At 42.5% G+C, this 18,650-nt stretch overlaps 1 long non-coding RNA gene across 1 annotated transcript in view; it reads left to right on the top strand.

The window, feature by feature from the left end:
• Positions 1-363: 363 nt before the first annotated feature.
• Positions 364-18,650, top strand: part of LOC139078163 (uncharacterized) — a 94,914-nt gene continuing 76,627 nt past the window's right edge. Inside the window, exon 1 of the long non-coding RNA XR_011530977.1 lies at positions 364-518. This is a non-coding gene — a long non-coding RNA (uncharacterized lncRNA). The remainder of the gene's footprint in view (positions 519-18,650) is intronic.

The raw sequence follows: 18,650 nt of genomic DNA, 5'->3' as shown, positions 1-18,650 counted from the left end.
ATTCTGGATACGCTATTGCATGAGCAACATCTTTTATTATCTTTTATTCAACAACACATAAAAAGTGGATGTGTTCTTCTATTGGTCACTTTTTGGAATGGAGTGATTTACTAAGGAGCAGAAAGGACTTCATCTCAATGATGTGATTTCTATATAAAATCAGCTAAGAGTCTGTGGCAAAGATTTGCCTGTATCGTGCTCTCACTTCATCCTTGGGACACAGCTGGACTGTATTTCCCTTACAGCTTGATGTGGTCATGTGCCTGAGCTTTATCCAATGGAATGTGAGTAAAATGATAGGTGCTACTTCCAGGCCTGGCTCATAAAACCCTCTCATCAACCATCTCTTTTCCTTTTTCCCAGGAGCTGACTGAATAGGGATGATCCCTAAGACCTAGAGGAAGGTAGCGCTACTATATAGAAGGAGCTGGGTCCCTGAATAAGCACATGGAAGACTACTTCACCAGAAAAATCCATTACTGGCCAGGGAGAGGCAAGAAAATGAAAACGTTATTGTGGTAAGCCACTGAGATTGAGAGATTGCTTTTTACAGAAGCTAGCCTGGCTTTCCTGATACCGGATTGGTTTATGTCATGACTAGGGTGATGGCTTTATATGATGATAATGGTCCTATTATCTACATCAGGTTGTCTAGATTTTGGTCCTGGCATCTGCCTGATAGCTGATGGATGATTCTGAGCAGATAACTAACGTTCCTTGTTGGTCTCAGTTTCCCAGCAGTAAAATAAAGAGCTGGGACCAAAGTCTTTAAGATAAGTTAAGTTGTTTTGGATTGACAGAAATTCTGACAAACTTAAGCAAAAGGAACTTGTCATAAGATGCAGGTGGCTCAGAGTATCAAAGATGATGTTAGGGAGTCAGGCTCAGAATCAAGTGAAGAGGGGAAGAATCAGGGATGACCTAGTGATCTAGGCAGCAAGAAGTAGTTAAAAATCTTGTCATGGGCCTCTCTGGGATTATCATAGGTCTTTTCCGTCATTGAGCATTGGTTAGCTTTTCTTGTGTAACAAACTACTCCAAAACTTTGTGGCTTAAAATACACTGTGTAGCTCATGATTTTGCAGGTTGAGAGTTTGGGCTGAGCTCAGGTGAACTTTTCTGCAGTTCTGGTCCAGGCCCAGCTGATCTTAGCCAGGGTCATTCATGCATCTTCCATTAGCTGCCATATTGATTGGGGGCTGGTCTATCTAGGACAGCCCAAATGGGATGGCTTGTTTCTACAACACATGGTCTCTCCTCCTCCAGCAAGCCAGCAAGAATTTGTTCATATGTCAGTTGAGCAGGGATGTAAGAGTGGAACTATGCAAGGTCTCTTGAGTCCCATGCTCAGAACTTTCATGTCACTTCTGCCACATTCTTTTGGCCAAAGCAAGTTACAAGGCCAGCCTGGATTCAAGAGGTAGGGAAATAGACTTCACTTCCTCATGAGAGGAGCTGCAAAATTCATCTTGCAAAGCAGTATATGGATATGGGGGCAGTGGTGGAGAAGAAGTGTGACCATTTTTGCAATTCACCAAACCTTACTTGGATCATATATCTATCCCTTGGGTAGGAGAGAGCTGATCAATTTCATACTCTTCCTAAGAGTAAACACAATGTGGGAGAAGTTAGTTCTCCCCCAAAAATTAAAAAGAAGGGGAGATGACCTGTGTTTGACAGACCTGGTTTTGAAACTCATCACCATGAGCTAATGTGTGACCTCAGCAAAACACAGACCCTCTCAGAGACCACTTTCTCATCTACAAAGTGGATTTAGTAATACTTACAAGGCTGTTGTGAGAATTAGAGTTTATAAAAGTAAGGCACGGGTACCATGTCTATCTGTAGTAGGCACCCAGTACCTTCTCCAGTTTTCAGCTTGAATTGACACAGTGGAATGAAATGTAGATACACACATTTCAGGTTTTCCTTTCAGTTCTTCAGAAAGTAGTACAGGAGAACTTTTAACGTTACAGCTTGACCTACTCTTGCTTTTACCACAGCATTTAGAAACATATGATCATTAGGAAGATCTCTCCTCACCATTGTCAGAAACTTAGGCTGCTACAGGGCTGTTTTCAGCTGGTAAGTATTGGGGTGGCCACAGCATATTCTCAGCTTCCTCCTTTCTTATTGGTTGAGTGGTGGGGGTGTGTCTTAGTCCATTCTGGCTGCTATACCAAAAATACCATAGACTGGGTAGCTTGAACAGTGAATATTTATTTCTCACAATTCTGGAGGATGGGAAGTCCAAGATCAAGGAGCCTGCGTCTGGTGAGGACCCGCTTCCTCGTTCCTAGACAGCTGTATTCTTGCTGTGTTATAACATGGTGAAAGGGATGAGGAAGCTCTCTGGGGCCTCTTCTTATTAGGGCACTAATCCCATTCATGATAGCTCCATTCTCATGACCTAATCACCTGCCAGAGGCCTCATGTCCAAACATCATCACATTGGAGATTAGTTGGGGGGACACGAATAGTCAGTCTATAGGAGGGTATCATTCTGATTGGCTGGTGCCCATGCTCTACCATTGTTAGATAGTGTGAATATCCCCTCGACTATATCTAAGGAACATCCCACAACTGCAGCAGGGTTCTCTTCTGGAAAATATTGCAGCTTTACAAAGCCTAAGCTGCCATTTGTCTCCAAAAGTGTTTGACAAATGTGCATTGAAGGGATATTTGAGTGAATGAATAGGTAAATGAGTGACTTGGTGAAATCTCCTAGTTTGCTGGTGACAGCTTTAAAAATAAGGAATATCCTAATTAAATGCAGAGTGTGATCTAGCTCTGAAAGCTGCGGGAAGAGAGATTTTAGGGGCAGAATTGTGGATGTAAACTACCACAAAACTTCTTGCTTGCTTCACCTCTTTTTCTTGAAACGGTTTCTCTCTTCAGTCGAAACTAGCTCTTGAAGTAAGTAACACCAGGATTTGCTGTGTGGAATGTAAAGTTGGATGTCATTAATTTGTCCTAAAACTAGCTGTTCCAAGCTTTTGGGACTGTGTGCAGGGAAAGTACCTCCTAGATTTTTAAACTACAATCGTGAGAGCAGGTTTTGGCGGTTTTGTCCACTGTAGACTCCCAAACTGCAAGTGGAATATAGACAAGGATTGAAATGATGTGACTGCCCTCGTGGTTACCCTACGCCGTCAGGCTTCATGAGGGTTAAAAGTGCATTCAATACCCCTCTCTTCCTCGTTTTTCCAGACGGAAGGCTCTGATGGCTTTCAGCCTGTTTGTGCCTCCTCCTCTCCTCTCCTCTTAGAATCTGGGGGACAACGAGCTCAGGAAGAGGGCAGTGAATGGTCAGCAAAGCCCCTTCTGAGGCTAGAGCAATGAAGTTTCATTAGGACACGGTGGATTCTTTTTGCTAAGCAGATCCCATTCGGAGGACCTGAAAGATGGATACATTACTTATCTCCACGGGGAGGCTCCAAGGATTTATCATTGTGAAGAGGCACAAAGGTCGGGTGAGTGGCTGTGCGGGATGCACTGGTTTGCTTGGGCATTCTTGGTTGACATCTGTTGTTCTGTCATCCACATGGGTTAGCTTTTGTCCTTGCCATTTTCCTTTAAGTGAAGAACTGTTATCCGTATCTGGATTAAAATGATCTGCGAGAGGCCTGGAAGCCCTCCACGTTGTCCTTCCACTCCTCCCATGCCCTTGCCTCGCAGTGTGTGAGGTGGGTGCGGAGTAGATAGGGTTCTCATTTCAACAAGTGGTCAAATCTGAAAAGGAGTAGAGATGACCAATTTTTCTTTCCTAACTCTTTCCAGATACATCAAAATCAACATCTCCCTTTCTAGAACAGCATGCACAATGCATCCAGGCGGGAGTGGCTGCAGTCAGCTAACTTCCTCTGGAGGTGGTGGTGGGAGAGGAACGAAGGCTCTGTTCCTGCCAGACACTCAGTGTAGCAGCCAGTTGTGCCATGGCCCTGGGGCAGCCTGCACAATGCTTCCAAGGCACGCTTTGAATAGAAGATCACTGAAAGTGGCTCTATTAATGATTTGACTGGTCTTTTTGTCACCTGGCTCATGGAATTTAAGATTCTGGAAGTTCATGCTGGTGAAGGTGAACTATTTTTTGTGAATGAGTTTTCTCGATTTGGTTGCATCTTCTTCAAAACCACTTGGAAATCATTGAATAAAATTGTTCAGTGAATGGAGTGTCAAGAAAATTTCAGCAGTTGAAGCTCTTAGAGACCTGAGACTATTGACAAAAAAGTTTACAGATAGGAAGATATTTGAGTTCATTTTTACAAATTAAACATGTTAAACAATGAGGGCTCGAATGGTGTGTGAGATTTCCATTTGAAAATAGAATTATGGTATCGAAAAACTCTTGTGCGAAGTTTTATCTATTGATAGAGCTCCTATTTTTAACCAGATAGAGTTGTATTCTACATACTGGAAGAAAATGAAATTGAGAAGGTCCAGGATTCTGTATCATCGAAGTTTGGCAAAATATTCAAAAATATTATCAATAAAAATGAAGTTGTTTTGAAAAATTTTGCTTGTAAAAATATTTGCCTGAGTTCTCTGAAGAGAGACAAAAGTCTGTACCTGTGAAAATATTTGGGCTGAAATATTTCAATAAAAAGGTAGCCTTGATAATGGCCTTTGCTATCGACCGCACTGTGTAACCCCCCCACCTGCCGCCCCAGTTTATCTGTTGAATATCTGTCCCCCAGTGTGACTACATTTGGAGATACGGTCTATAAGCAGGTATTTAAGGTTAAATGAGATCATAAGGGTGGGGCCCTAATCCAACAGGGTTAGTATCCTTATAAAAAGAGACACACAGGAGCTCTCTCTTGCTTTCTCTCTCTCCCCGCTTCCCTCATCCTCCCTATTCCGTCCTCCATCCTCTCCCTCCTCCTGCTATGTGAGGACACAGCAAGTAGGAGCCCACCTATAAGCCAGGAGGGGAACCTCCAGCAGAAACTGAATTGGCCAGCACCTTGATTTGGACTTCCCAGCCTCCAGAACTGTGAAAAATAAATTTCTACAGTTTAAGCCATCCAGTCTGTCATATTTTGGTATAGCAGACTGAGAAGACTGAGATAGCCTTCATTTAGTAGAATTTGCTGTGAGCTTGGCAAGTAACACAGTAAATGTAAAGAAATTTTCTCTTTAAAAGAATAAAAAGTTTCGCATACTTTAATCATGCAATTCTGAAAAAGAGCTCAGGCATTTTTATGAAAATAAGAAAAATTATGAGATAATGTTGAAAAACATTATGGTATAAGAGACTGATTAACGTATATAAATAAATACAAAGGAAAATCGTTTTGCGTGTGTGTGTGTGTGTGTGTGTGTTGTTGGTGAGGAAGATTTGCTCTGCGCTAACATCTGTTGCCAATCTTGCTCTTTTTCTTTTTCTTTGCTTGAGGAAGCTTAGCCCTGGGCTAACATCTGTGCCAATCTTCCTATGTTTTGTACATGGGTCACCACCACAGCATGGCTTGACAGAGGTGTAGCTCTGCGCCTGGGATCCGAACCCATGGACACATGCTGCCAAAGCAGAGCAGTCTGGACTTAACCCCTCCACCACAGGGCTGGCCCCCTTGTGTTCTTTTTTAATGTTCAGACAATAAATATTGTTTAAAATTTAAAAGATATATATGGCTACATTTTATGTTAATACTTTAGAATATTATTTTTCAAAAATAGTTTTGAATAGAACTACTTTATAGTTCTACTGATAAATTAAAATCAATATGTTGGCTAATTTTTTTAAATTCAAAACATTAGTTCATTTTGTTTATTTTTAACACCTTTTCTCATTCTCAGAATTGTCCCAGATTGGACCAAAAATTATATGGTCACCCCTGGGGCCAGCCCGGTGGTGCAGTGGTTAAGTTTGCACGTTCCGCTGTGGTGGCCTTGGGTTCACCAGTCCGGATCCCGGGTGCAGACCTATGCCGTGCTGTGACAGGCGTCCCACATATAAAGCAGAAGAAGATGGGCACAGATGTTAGCTCAGGGCCAGTCTTCCTCAGCAAAAAAGAGGAGGATTGGCAGCAGATGTACACTCAGGGCTAATCTTCCTCAAAAAAAAAAAAAAAATTGTATAGTCGCTCTTTGTAAAGATGAAATGTTCACTCTGGATAAGGCATTTTCATGGAAGTTTGTAGCTGTTGTCCCTTAATTAACTTACTTTCAGCTCTAGAGCATTATATTAACCATGGTAGAGACATTCATTGTTAGTCCCTAGACCTCTTAAATCTCACCATGATTCATGATTTGTGATGACGATAATGATTGACGTTTCTGAACGGTCACTACTTGTCTGACCCTGTGCTCCGTGCTTCACTTGTGACAATCTGTTAAGTCTTCACAAGCATCCTGTGAGACAGACGCTGTTACTGTCTGTTATGTGTGTACCTGGTGTGTCTAGTAGTTACAGTAAGCACTCAATAAATAGAAATCAATCTCTAGCTTACAGAAGAGAAAACTGAGCTTAGAGCCTAAGTCACTAGCCAGAGCATCTCGTGGGAACGTTCTTTCAAAGAAAGTGCCTTGGGCACCTTCAGTCGTTCTGATTCAGTTTGGGCAGGTTGCAACCCTTCTCGCTAAAGGAAACCATGGCAAGAGAGGGAAAGAAAGTAGTGTGGAACCCTCGAAATTAAAGCAACCCCCATGTTAAAGAGGAATGAGGAAATTCAGATTTCCTAAGTTGGATGTTACCGTTACTTTAAGAAAGAGGGGTATTATATTCCCCCCAACACTAGCCCCCCTCGTCCCCCATGACCCCTTTGCACTGGTTTTGTGAATCAACAGAGAACACAATTCTGCCGAAACGGAGGTAGCCCAGTTTGGCTTCAGGAGCCTGGTCACAAAGAGTCTTCACCTTGACTCTGAGCCAGGAGGGAGAAGCAGCAGACAGAGGATGGAGAGATTTTAGCTGCATGGTCTGGCTCTGTCTTCTCTACCACCAAAAATGACGGAAAAGAAAAGAAGCAGAAAAACAAAACCCCAGACAGAAGGTAGGAGGAGACACTGGGGCAGCTCCAGCTTTCAGCAAGCCGGCTCTGTTCCACTTCCTTTTGATTGTCCAGGAAAGCTAAGAAAAGTAAAAACAGGGCTGCGAGTGCGTGAAAGCAGCCCCGTGGAAACGTTATGTTAAACAATCAGCCAGTGGGTCAATTGTGAAGGGCGTTAATGTGCGAGACCCCGATAAAGAGATTTGCACGAATGGCCACAAAGCATTTCATATTTAAATACGGATCCAAGTTTGTTCTGCACAACAGTATAAATATAACTAAGGTGGGGTGGAGAATGTGATTTGGAAATCAGCCGATTTTAAGGAGGCCAACACAAACACTCCAACAAATGCAGTGTTTCGCACAGGCTTTTGTGCTCATTACTAGTTGTTGGCATGAGCTCATAAAAACAGAAAGGGCCGTGAAACATAGTGATTGAGATTGGTATGCCCTGGTGGTAATAAAGTATACTGTTTACGTGAAAACAGCCTTATTGTCATGTACATTGCCTTTCCTGGAAGATGATGGTCTTGTTTTATTTTGTTTCGTGGTGGTAGTGAAATCCTAGAGAAGTGTACATTTCAGGAGGGCTTCAATTTCTTTCAAAGGCTACCTCCTCATGCAATAGGTCCAAGGGCAAAAGTCTCCAACTTTGAAGGCTTTTTAAATTAGGTTTTTAATATAAAGGAATATATTTTAGCCTCTTTAGCAAATTCATACTGCATGAAAGGGTATTTTATAATAGACTGAGCAGGCTATATAAAATTAAGTAAAGCTGGATCTGGTGCCTGAAAATATTTGGCAGATATCCCTGGAAAGCCACATTTGAACATTTTTAATATATATTATGAGGCAGAAAAGAATAATTATCTTCTATTGAAGTTCCCAAGTGAGAGAAATCTGTTCGTAGAGCCCTTTCAAAGAAAACTGTCTGTGTTGCAAAACTGTTGTGTTTGGGATGATGTCCTCTTGCTCTGGCTTATAGCTCGTGGCTTGTTTCTCATAGAAAAGGCAGGCACGACCCAGACATTACTCCACTATTTCATGAAACTGCTACCTTAAGTAAGGTGTTTTTGCCAAGGGCCTTGAAATACTCGGCTAGGAAGTTTCCAGAATAAAGACTTTTGAACCCTAGGAGTGTGATACCGTGGAGGGTTTGGGAACAAAACCTACCTTGAGTGACTCTCTCTCTTCTTTCTTTCTTTCCTTTTTTTTTTTTTTTGGGGAAGATTAGCCCTGAGCTAACATCTGCTGCCAATCCTCCTCTTTTTTGCTGAGGAAGACTGGCCCTGAGCTAACATCCATGCCCATCTTCCTCTACTTTATATGTGGGACGCCTACCACAGCATGGCTTTTGCCAAGCGGTGCCATGTCTGCACCCAGGATCCGAACTGGCAAACCCTGGGCCACCGAGAAGCAGAACGTGTGAACTTAACCGCTGCACCACCTGGCCGGCCCCTCTCTTCTTTATTTCTAACTGGGCTCTTGATTTAGAATAAATTGCTTCTCTTATTCCTTTCTCCAGAGAGGGGAACCTTTCCCTGGAAGCACTCATGTGTGCCCAAAACACTGCATTTCTGAGGCCAGCCCCGGTTTTAGTTTAGGTTCCCTCAAAGGCAGACCCTCTAATGAGACTTTTGGTGTAAGTAGATTATTTGAGAGTGAATCCTAGGGAGCACACGGAAGGAGTGGGGAAAGTGAGAGAGGGAAGGGAAGAAAGCCAATGAAGGTTGTGAAGGGACAGAATACCTCCACAGGGCTCAGTCCTGCTGGGGACCCTCTGGATCACTGTGTAAAACACAACTGAAAATTGTCCCGTGGAGGATGAGGCAGCTTGGAGATGTATTCACGAACTCTGGTCCCTCTTGTGTTGGGGGTTGCTCCTAAGTTGTTACCATCCAACTGAGACTTTCCAGTCTGCCTTATGTTGGTAGAGCCAGAGCCAGAGAATGGCCTTGGGCAGAGAGAGACGAGGAGAACCAGGTCCATTTATAGTGGAGCTCTTTGCAGGCTCCCTTGGGGATAGGCCAAGTGGATTTCGGTGGGAACCTGGGAGCGTCAGCTACAGCCAACAACTCTGCCAGTTAAGGCAGGCTTCTTACAAACAAAAAGCTTGTAGTTTTGATAAGTGCCCCATTCTGTGTTTTTTTTCTTAGTGTAAATCTCCCTAGTCTTTTGCCGTAAATGGGTAACTGTGGCATTTAATATCCTTAATTGCTAATAAAAGGAATAATTATAGAATTTATCATTTATTGAGTGCTCACCCTGTGTCAAATGTGGCCCTTATCTCATGACATCATATCCTCCACTATCTGAAAGTAGAGCGTTCCTATGAAACTTACATAAGCCAAAATGGCGTAAAGTGAAGCAGCAATTACCATTAATTTGAATGGGGAAAATTTTGAATGTTCCCAGACAGAAAAAAATCACCTACCAAATCAAACCAAATAACACATAAAACCTAAAATAACACTAACATCTAGTGAAAGCAGCAACGATATGATAAATACACAGCCGGTATAAAGTAGAAGTAATTGTATGTACAGTAATTTCACTTACCAGAATTGGGAGGACGGTGAGTGCACTGGAAGACTGGCAAGTGGCAGTGGTGGTAGTGATGTGTTGGGCTGAGTCGTCGGAGGTCGGGGTGGTGGGAGGTACAGGAGACGGGGGTGTATGACAGAGAGGAAGAGGGTCATCTATTAACATCTCATCGTCATCCAACTCTATCAGGACAGGCGGGTCGCTAATGTCTATACTTTCTTCTATGTCTGCCTGCCTCCATGTCGAAGTTTGAGGTTCCTCACCTGCTGTGGCTGATGTGGAAGGCTTGAAATATGACAGTATGCTTGACTGCTTAGCCTTAATAATGGCTCGCTGCAAAACAAATGCTGAACGCTATTTTTGCCTTTTATCATAAAAACAAAAATCCTCTTTGGATTTCTTTTGATTAGCGAAAACAGGCACTAATGTAGGTCTTTTGTAAAAGCAAAGTGGTATAAAGTGAACTTTTGGATAGTGGAGGAAACCTGTATGTAAAAATTAACTCAAACTGAGTTCTAGATCTAAACATAAAAGCTGAAAATAGAAAATTAAAAATAGAAACTAAAAATATAAAACTTTAGAAGACGTGGGGCAAAATCTTCACTACCTTGGGATAGGCAAACCCTTCTTAGATATGACTCAAAAGAACTAATTTTAAAAGGAAAAAAAGGGGCCAGCCCCGTGGCCGAGTGGTTAAGTTCATGAGCTCTGCTTTGGTGGCCCAGGGATTCATGGGTTCAGATCCTGGACCTGGATGTGGCACTGCTCATCAAGCCATGCTGAGGTGGCATCCCACATGCCACAACTAGAAGGACCCACAACTAAAATATACAACTGTGTACTGGGGGGATTCATGAAGGACTTTTATGTAAAATATATAAATAGTTCTTACAATTCAACAATAAGAAGACAGATGACCCAATACAAAAATAGGCAAAAGACTTGAATAGGTATTTCAAAATAGAACTTATACAAATGGCCAATGTTATAGACTGAATATTTGTGCCCCTTCAAAATTCATGTTGAATTTTGCCCAATGTGATGTCTAATGCCCAATGTGATGGCATTTGGAAATGGGGCTTTTGGGAGGTAATATCATTAGAGAGGGTGTAACTGCAGGGCCCTAGTCTGATAAGATTAGTGCCCTTGTAAGAAGAGACATTAGAGAACTTTGTCTCTCTCTCTCTCTCTCTCTCTGTGTCTCTTGTCCCATCCCATCCCCAACCCCTCAACCCCTGCTGTGAGTACACAGCAAAAAAATGGCTGGCTGTAAGCCAGGAAGAGTGCCCAACCATGCTGGAACCATAATCTCAGAGTTCTAGCTCCCAGAACTGTGAGAAAATAAATTCTGTTGTTGTTTAAGCCACTCAGGCTATGGTTTTGTTACAGCAGCCCAAGCTAACACGAAGTCTGTGAAAAGATGTTCAACATTATTAGTCATGAGGGAAATGCAAATTAAACACGCAATGAGGTATCACGCTACACACCCACCGGAAGGATAAATTCTAAAAGATTGACACTACTTGAGACAGAAAGTAGAATGGTGGGTTTCAAGGGGCTGGAGGGAGGGAAAAACAGGGAGTTGTTATTTACAGGGTGTAGAGTTTTAGTTTTGCATGATGAATAGAGTTCTGGAGATGGATGGTGCTGATGGTCACATCACAATGTCAATGTAATTAATGCCACTGAACTGTACACCTAAAATGGTTAAGATAGTAGATTTTGTTATATATATTTTACCACGATTAAAAAAAGAGTCACATAGTTAGAACACAACAGAATGATAGAACCTAAACCCAGGTCATCGGTTCCAAGTTCAAAACACTTTTCTTTACAGCCAGCTGCCTTTTGGATGTTGTTAGGCAGGTTTCTCCCTAGCTGACTTGATAGAGAGGAAAAGCATGAATTTGATCACTTAATACCATGACTTCAGAGATGGTGGGCTAGCCCTGTCTCTCATAAAAGAGGAGCCCTCCTAATTTGCTTGATGCTGCCTGATATTGGACTATTTTAGTGTTTCTCAGTCTTGGCAGTATATTGGAATCACCAGGGAAGATTTAAAAAATATTGATGCCTGGCTTCCACTCCACCTCCCAACCTGAGTATTCTAATGCAACAGACTCTGGGGTGTGGCCTGGGCATCAGGATTCTGAATGCAGCCAAGACTGAGAATGACAGCTCTGTGACGAGATGGGGTGTCTTGATTCCTAATAGCATAGGGTACCCCTGTTCGGCAGAACTCTGGACGTTTCTCAGATCCCAAGTACCTGAGCCAAACTGTAGGCTTAGGTATCTTATCCTCAGCTCCGGAGGAAAGTCTATCAGATCCTTTCCTGAACCTCTTAGAGGGAGGAGGAGTTAACATAACGTGTTTAAAGCAGGGGCCCTGGAGTCTGGCTGCCGGCATTGAAACCCTGGTTGCATCATCTACTCTCTGTGTACCCTCAGCCTAATTGCTTAACCTCTCTGAATTCCCAAATGGGCATGATGCGGTTCCTCACTCACAGAATTATTTGAGGAATGGGTGAGATAATTTCTCTAAAACACAATATCCAGCAAAGCCTGAAAACGTAATGAGTTTTACGACTGATTATGAAGAACTCATAAACTTGAGGTCTGGTATTCTTTTAAAATTTTTTTTCTCAGTTTATAGTGAGACAAATTTCTTCAGCATAATATATAGATGGTATATACTGACTGCCTGCGTGGTATATACTGACTGCCCTGGGTTTCTAAAGGCGAAGAGAGAAAGGGAAGGAGAGAAGAAGGGATAGAGAGAGAGAAAGAAATAAAGGTGAGGGGAGGTGTGTGTGTGTGTGTGTGTGAAAATGGATAAAATAGAACAAGAGAGAATGGTCAGACTACCAAAAGGCATTTACTAAAAGATGGGAATTGGGGAAAATGTTTTGACTTCCTGAACTTGACACCAGATAGAAACAGAAGCTTCGAGAGACCAGAGAGCAAAGATTTAAAGCCTCCTCTGAAGGGAGAGGGCTGCCACCCAGGGATGACAAGAACCTTGGCAGAAGAGATGGGGAGAAGAAAGAATGAAGCTTGGAATCAGCCAGGAGGAAAGAGACTTCAGAGAAAGACCGTGACGGCCAACACTTCAAATATTTATTTTTTTATACTGCTACGTAAAAAGTTAAACTTGGAGGAAAAGCATGTTTGGATTTATATTCTGAATCATTTCTGTAATGAAAAAAGCCCGTCTTTGAACTGTGCGTAGGAGCTACAGAAAATGGACTCTGCCTTGTGGTGAATCCCAATTCACCACCACATCTTCGTCCAGACTTGAGGGTGGCCTGAGCCTCTTGAAGTACTAACCATGAGATCTTGAGTTCTACTCCGGAGAGCTTGCAAGTCTGTTTACCGTACTCCCCCCATGGCCAAAGTCATACCCCCTGCAGTGGGGAGGAAACACTGCCTTGACCAGCTGCAGAGAGCTCAGAGGAGGGAGGCACCTGCCCAAGAAAATGAGCTCAGATCCTCTGATGATGGTGCAGCTGGAGGCTTGGCAGGCATCTGTGAGGGTCCCCCTGGATGGTTTTCATCGTTCAGAAGGGTGTGTTGTCCATGCACCTCAGGGTGGGTGCTGGGAATGTCCGTAGCTCATTCCCAATTGTGTTCGTTCCATCTGCTGACTAATCCTTCTGAGACTTAGTCAGAGGGAAGGGTTTTGGCTGCTCCTTTTTGTGCACAAAACATGGGCCCCCACTATTCTCACTGGTTGGGAGAGTTAGCCCTTTTCTCCATCATCTGGCAAGTCGACAAATTTCTGCTGTAAGACTGGCTACCCTTGCCTTTCACTCCCTCAAAACTCCTCTGTCCCGGAGCTCAAACGGGTCGGAGTGTGCAGTGTCTGAACCTCAAGAGGGTCCTCCATTCTCTTTTCTCTCTGCTCAGCACGTCACTCCACACAGGGGTAGGGAGGCAGTTCGGGCCCCTTCATGCCCATTTTCTACCCGCCCACCAACTTGATGAGTCCCAATGAGATTAACTCAGGGAAAAGAAAATCTCCAAGGAGATCCCACAAGCCAAGGGCTGGGCCCCCTCCCTGGTGCCATTGGGTCGGCTAGCCTACATTTTTTGAAGTTGTATTTTTTTTTTTAATATGACAGTTCAGGCTTGAAAACCAGTACATTTGGAAATATAAACTAGATGAAAACAAGCTATAATGAAAGTGAAAAAAAAAAACGTATCAGTTTACTGCCTATTGAAAATCAGGACCAGATGAGGCTGTGAGGCTCTGGGCATTTAATTCACTGGAGGAGGTCACTGCTTGGCGAAAACCAGGCCCAGCCTGCGTTGGCTTCCCCTCAGCAATATTGTCTTTATTTATTTGTGCCTTTCCCTAGTTTGTGGAGGGAAATAATGAGCCAGATTGTTTGAAGTTCTTCCTGCCTTTCTATATCATGGTGTGTTTCATTTCATTTTATTTCATTTCATTGGAGAGAGGGGTAGGAAAAGGGCATCAGTGGCCAACTTGAGAATCTATTTTGTTTCCTAAAATATGCTGAGGGCTAGAAGAGGGAAGGAGAGGTGTCAATAGGCAGGTAGGATGCTCAGTGAAAGAAAGGTGGGAGATGGAGGCTGCTCCAGCCAGGACTATGAAATATTGGACTTTATATAGTCACTGCATAGGGTGGAGAAAAGCAACATGGAGTAGGAGTACATAGCGGTGCTATTCCAAGTGTGGTCCACGGACTGGCAACATCAGCATCAGCATCGGTATCACCTGAGAGCTTGTTAGAAATACAAATCCTCAGCTGTCACATCAGCCCTTCTAGATCAGAATCCCTGTGATTCTTTTGCTTAGAGGTTGCACACTGGTAAGCCAAAGACCACTTTAAATCAACACACCCGTTTTGTTTGAGCTATAGAGTGTTGGCCTGCAACGTGTTTTTAAAAATTAAATTTGTTTCCAGCATTTACAAATCTGGATGTGAAAGAATCTTGATTTCTGGCTTGTCATGATAAAACTGAAGGTCTAGCATCACTGGGCTCTCAGTCTTGTGTAGCACAATCTACTGGGGCACTGTAGAGCCTGCCCTCTTGGGTGTGTGTGGACTTCCAATGTGTTCTACTCTCTTCTCAGCCTGAGGTCAAATGTCTGCTGCAGTTTAGCATTGCCTTAAGGTCTTCGGTGAGTTGTTCAGGAGTGGGCATGTGACTTAGCCCATTGGCCAAAAAACACGAAGGAAAATCTGAAGAAGGGCTTCTGGGAAAACTTTTTTCCTCTCATGGAATTTTTCTTTTCCCTGTTGATGTCACCATGTGTGTATGTGACATCTGTGCCCATTCCAGCCTGGGAAGGAAACCAGCACTGAGGGGGCACAGTGGAAACATGAAGAGAACGTGGACCCTTGAGGGCCTTGCTGAACGGTTGAATCCACTCACCCTGGATCCTGTCCTACATCTGCGCTTCCTGTTCTGGGTTACAATGTGCTTCCTTATTGTTTAAGCCATTTTGCTACTTGCAACCAAAACCATCCTAACTCATTCAGAGGAAAAGCAATTTGTCAACAGAGAAGGCTGTGTGCTTCTTACATCTGCCATCTTTATTGATTCTATTGTCCACCTGGCATGGGCCTTAAGTTTCTTCATTGGATATCAGCATAATAAGCTCTGCTGACTTTTCTGGGTAGGAGTGTGGTTCAAATACGATCCGTGCATGTGGATGTACCTCGTGCCCCGTGTGAAATGATGTAGTGAAGCACAGTGTGTGCTTAAGACTGTAGGCTCTAGTTCTGATGTTGTTATCTTGATGATCTTGGCAAGTCCCTTAACTCTGCTAAACCTTGATGTCCTCCTCTGTGCACTACCACCCTGCCTTAGAGGGTCATAGTATGGATTGAATGAGAGGATTTGTCCGACCTCAATTTTTGATGTTTGATTGCTGACAACGTTTAAGCCTCACTCCTCTGTCTTTCCCTTGTGCCCCACATCTGAGAACACTGAGAAGAAAGCCTGGTGCTCCTCCTTTTGGAGCTGGTAGGAAATTGAAGCCACACAAGCCCCTGTCTGCACACAGGAACCCTTACCCTGCCCCACCTCCAACGCAATAAAAACACCATGCGTTTCAGACCAGGGTGGGGGGGCCTGCCCTGCTGTCGCTGAAAAGTCTCACGATGAAGTAATACATCTTTTTATACCCTCTTGGTGTGTGTCTAGCATCATCATTCTAGACACCTGAGCCAAATTTTGGGTGGGAGTTCGACCTGTTCCTATGGAGTGGCCACAACCATGATGTATGTAGAGCAGCTTTCATATCACAAGTTCTCAGGAAATGTGAACTCTGCACATCCATTCAATTTAGCATCATCATCATCATCATCATCATCATTATTATTATTAACTTTAAGGATGTTTTCAAACATATCAATGTAGAGAAAACAGTACAGTAAATCCTTTGTGCCCCTCACCCATCTCTAACAACCAGTGTCTTTCTGCCATTCTTGTTTCCTCTATCCTCACTCCTTTTTTTTAAGAAAGTTTTTAAGCAAAACCTAGCAAATTCACTTGTAAGCACTTCCGTGTGTGGCTCTAATAGATAAGGACTTATCTTTCTTTTTGAACATCGACACAAAACCACTATCACTCAACAAAATTAACATTAATTCTTTAACATCATCGAATTCATTGCTGTGTTTAGTTTTCCTCTATTGATTAAAAAATGTGTTTTACAATTAGTTTTCCAATCAGAATCCAAATAAAGTTCACATATCTTTAGTTTTCTACAAAGCACTTAACGTCATTTGATATTTTTCTTACTAATTAATTTGTTTATTGTCTTTTTCATTAGTTAGCTAATCATCTTTGTCCACACTTTAAAACTTTGTTACAATGGAAGCTACATGAATGCATGGACTCTGTCAATTTTGTACGCCACAGTCCCCCAGCACCTTGCTTAGCATACATACTAGATTCTCAACAAATCTCTACTGAAAGAACAAATGAATGAATGAGTGAAAAGACATGTATGGAGATTGCTTTGTCCATACATTAACTTGTGTATATTTGCAACCTCCTTTTGGGAGCCCACAATGCACAGGGTTCATGACTTGCTTCTTCTTTTCCTTTTGCTCAAGAGGAAGAAAAGAAGACTGAAAACTGAGCTAAAAGTCATGAGATGGCCCTGAGGGTGTCCTCAGAAGGCCATACTACATAGTAATGTATTCTGACAAGTTTGAATGATAAATATACAGAGATGACCTTTTTCAAAGGTGAATTAGCTTTATTTAGAGGAATTTACCTAATAAAAGGAGACATAATTTAGAAAGGACTTAAAAATGTATTTACTTCTTTAATCCTTTATTTTATCAGCATCTGTCATAAGAAGTCCAGATTCTTTTGAGCTGGACCTCAATTTAATGCACACTGAACTATATAACAGAAATATTTTGCTCAATTGCCACAAACTCTACAGGAGTTACAATTCAATCTTGAAATGAATGTTTGCTCTGAAACAGCAGGTAGTTTTAAAGTTAATCCATAGGGACTTGAAAAAATGTCCATGAGATTGCAAGGTCATGTACTCTGGCATCATTTCAGAAATGGTACACTTGTATTTTATTTTTTGTAAATTCAAGAAGAGAATCTCACAGAATTTCTCTCATGAAACTAGGTGACTCTTGAAATCTCCTTCCTTTAGGAGGATTGGCAGAATTGGCACAGATGATCGAAAAGACGCAAACTTTGGTCTAAAGGACAAATGGGATCCTTTGGATCTTGTAGATGGCTTGGGAGCCAGCATATGACCTATAGTATTAAAGAGGCTTGGAGAAAGAAGAGTGAAAAGGCAAAAGATAACTTATTTGAGACTCAGGACAAAACTTCAGAAAAAACTCAGTCTCTCCCTCTCAATTATCAGAGAGATATTGAAATACTAAAGACATTTAATATAGAATTAAAATACCTATGCACAAACATACATACATTCAAGTTATCAAGTAGCTCTGGGAAATTCTGTAGTTTTCCCCATTACTTACCCAGATTATGCATGTGGCCCCTAAAAGTAAAATATAAAAGAGGATCAGGGATACCGAAGTTGCCAAGATCACAGAGAGACTGCTATTTTAGATAATCTGAAAAATGTTAATGATCACACACGTAGATCTGAGAGATCCAGAGGCACACAGCTGTGGCTTTCGAACCCCAGCTCTATTTACCATCTGTCTGTTAGCACCATGAGTCTTGGCTGAGAGAACTGCTTTGCAGATCTGAGAATTCTGTCTTTGCTTCCAAGTGCCCTGGGCTGGGCTTTCCAGAGGATTAATGGAACCTAGGAGAAATAACTTTTTTCCCCTCCCATACTTGGGGCAAAAGGAGGGAAGGTTATTGACTTGAAGTTAGTTGTGGAGCCTTTCATATGTTTTTGTTTGTGACTCTGTGGTGGAGACATTAGTCACTCACCTTACATGAAAGGGATCACTTCAAGTAGATGCTCAAGGACTCCACGTCCAAATAGGGTCATTGCTGAATTTGGTGGGGGAAAAAAAGACTTTGTATTTTTGCTGGCTAATACGAGATTTCTAGATGCTCATTAAGCTGTTAAAAAATGTGAAATGATGATTCACTGTGAACCCCTCCCAGCCCCCCTCCCTGCGCCAATTTGCCTGTGGGTTGAAGGAATGTATACCGATTTGAGTTAAAGAAGAAACTTGTGGTTTCCATTATAGTCTGTAAACATCGATTGCTGAAAGCCTCAAGCGAGCTATCATCTCCCGCCACACACATGCTTTATATACAGTTCATCTCGGAAAACAGATCAGGAGAGCACCGTGTTTACAACTCAGCTAATGGGCACTGGGTTTGCCTGCGGGTCTCCAGATCGTCACTGTTCACAGCTAAGTGGAGGTCCCCTCTGATGTCTTCTAAGCCAAAGCATCAAGAGAGAAGCCAAGGCCAATTCTCTTTAAAGAAAGTCCTTCCTGGTGCCTGTGGTGGCCCTTTGCCACCCCATCATCAACATAAGTTTTTTTTTAATCTCTTCGTAGACCAAAAAAAATGCTCTTTGCTTTTCTTTTAGGTTTTATCCTTGAGTCTTTTCCCTAAGGTTGCTTGAAAAGTTGGTTCATCTATCATTTCCAAAGCTATTGGCAATGTTGCAAT

This window comes from Equus przewalskii, chromosome 21 (genome assembly GCF_037783145.1).
Source record: "Equus przewalskii isolate Varuska chromosome 21, EquPr2, whole genome shotgun sequence".
Classification (NCBI taxonomy): Eukaryota; Metazoa; Chordata; class Mammalia; order Perissodactyla; family Equidae; genus Equus; species Equus przewalskii.
This window is presented reverse-complemented; position numbering and strand designations above follow the sequence as displayed.